This window comes from Protobothrops mucrosquamatus, unplaced genomic scaffold (assembly GCF_001527695.2).
Source record: "Protobothrops mucrosquamatus isolate PMUCROS unplaced genomic scaffold, P.Mucros_1.0 scaffold2057, whole genome shotgun sequence".
NCBI lineage: Eukaryota > Metazoa > Chordata > Lepidosauria > Squamata > Viperidae > Protobothrops > Protobothrops mucrosquamatus.
Window position 1 is genome coordinate 35,593 of NW_015388162.1, and position 2,709 is coordinate 38,301.

Sequence of the window (2,709 nt, forward strand, 5' to 3'; positions counted from 1 at the left end):
CCTCAATGACCCTCCCCACCCAGCAGCAGCCCTTCCAGCCCATCGAGACCTCAAGCCCCATCCAGCCTGCCCAGGGAGGGGGGGCTTTCTCCATGCCCTGCGTTCCAGGGAGTCCCGAGGCGCTCAGCATGCAGAGCCTCTCCCCACTGCCCTCCCTCTACATGAAGCCTGCTGCTAAACCAAAAACGAGGATATTCACCTTCCCCAGTGTTTCATGCAGCCCCGAGCTGCCCAGCCCCCAGCAGGTCTCCCAGCTGGCCTCCATGTACATGAAGCCCACTTCTGGGCCAGGAGGTGGGACGTTCTTCCCCAGTGCTCAAGGGACTCCTGAGGCTCCCAGCACGCAGAACCTGTCACAGCTCACCTCCGTCTTTGGCAGTGGCCTGCCCAGCACCCAGCTGATATCCCAACTCAGCTCCCCCTTCGGCTCTAGGGACATGCCCTCAATGACCTTCCCCACCCAGCAGTACCCCTTCCAACCCATCGAGGCCTCAAGCCCCATCCAGCCTGCCCAGGGGGCCAATTACCTCAGCACCTCTATCTCCCCTCCCTCTGGCCCTTGCCCTCCCTCCTACATGGTCCCCTCCTGGGATTCTTATGGCGGTTTGCAGCTCCCACCCCCTATCAGTGACCCCTTTTCCCAGTTCTCCTCTGAACTCTTCCCCTCGGGACCTGGCACGGGATCTGACCTCGGGAAGCCCCCCTGGCCTCGGCCACCTGGGCTGCCACTGCCTGCCATGACCAGCATCTCCCCACCGAACCTCTCCGAGTATTCACGCTTGCCTGGAAACATCTATAATCTCGGGGGGGACCCCAACCAAGCCCCATACAGTCCTGGCCAATTTTCTCCCTATTCCCCATCTGGCATTTTCTCCCAGCCAGACATCTGCAATCCATTCAGCCCCGGCAGCTCTATTGGCACAATTGGCACTCCCGATGGCAGCCCTTTTGTTTCAGTGGTTCCAGGGTCCCCAGACATGTCCAGCCTCTATGGGCCGATGGCGCTAGGAGATGCAAGGAGCATTTCTGGTGGCCTAATGACCCCGTCCGGCACATCTGCCTCCAGTGGCACCAGTGTCTTCAGGTCGCTGGTCCCAGACGCCACCAGCCCTTTTCTGTCCCCGGCCAGCTGCCCTGACATGTCCAGCCTGTACGGCCCCATGTTCCCGGCCAGCTATGTCTCCAGCCTCTATGGGTCAATGGTCCCAGCCAGCACCACCGGCTCTAGCAGCCCGCTCTTCTACAGCACCCCCTCCAGCTTCCTCAACCCATTAGTTCCAGCTAGCTCTCCTGGCACCATTTGTGTCCCATCGCCCATCCAATTCTCCCCACTGGCCACTTCACCCGTCCCAATCATGAGCCCCAGACCTGTCACTCCGCCCGTCCTGCCCAGCCCCATAGGCCAAGCCCTCAGCCCAGAGCCCGCTGAGAAGAGTGATCGACGCACACAAGCCAGTGCCGTGAGCAAAGGTAAGGGTCTGTGGAGGGGGAAGGAAGAGCAGTCAGGGATGGGGGGGGCTCCCCCTGGCCCCATGGCACCCAGCATGCCTCTGCCAGGTTCAGCCTAACTGCTTAAGACTGGAGGGGCCGGCACAGCCCTCCGGGCTGCAGGGAAGAATGCCAGCGCAGAAGTACGAGGGGCTCCTTTGGACCTCTCCCCCTGGGCAAAAAAACTGAGGTTCCCTGCCACTTTGGGTAGGTAGAGCTCAGTCCACCTGCAGTCCTGCTCCTTGCAGACATGCCAGCCCACAGGTGGCTGCCCCCAGGAGGCCGCAGCTGTAGGGCCTACTCCAAGGCCTCCTCCCCAGTCGAGCTACCTTTGAGGCCTCTGAGAGTGACCGAGAGGTCTCCAGACGATCCGCCCAGCCTCGTCCTGGGGCAGCACAGATCTGAGCCAGGCATCTGCTTGGAAGATGGTGGGGGGCAGGCGGGGAGGAATGAAATCAGATCCCCTGACTGGGCACAAGGTACCTTATAGATGTGGTCAAACACCTCCTGGCTCATTTGACTGTTGTTGGTTGGGTATTAGAGCTTGTTCCTGGATAAACATTTGGAATACCCTGCCAGTCCTGGGAAAGACTGGACTTTGTTTTCTGGTTTTGGATCATTCCCTTGTGGCAAAAGTGCCATCTTTCCTCTCCCTTGGCTACCAGGAACCCTGGGCATTGGGCTCTCTGATATGCAGCCGTACCCATCAGATGGGTCAGCTTTCCAAAGGCTGCCTGGGCAACCCCAGGGGCCCAGGTAGGCTCTTCCCCGTGGTTTACTGTAGGTTATAATACGTGGCACACCTTTCAGCTTGGCCAGGTAAGATTTTGCCCCTGAGAACACAGCAAGCGTCCCGTATGTAGCGACAGCCATCTTTGCTTTCAGGTGTGCTTCCCCTGGCCTTCGCCTGACGCCTTCTGTTAGGCCTCAGGGGACAAGGATATGGCTCCACACCCGATTCCTGGAGAGACCTCTTCTGGGGTAGGAGTTGGAGGCGCCAGGCTAAAACTCGGGAGACAGGGAGCTCTACTCCTGTCTTAGACACAAAGCCCGATGGTGACCTTGGGCGAGTCCCTCTCTCTCCGACCCTAGGAAGAAGGCAGCCAGGAAGGAAGGAAGGGGGGGGAACTGCCATCAGTCAGGGGAGCTGGCTCCCCAGGCAGGCGAGCCAAATAGCAGGTGAGAAGAACGGGCTGTGGCCAAGGAAGATGAGCCCCTGGG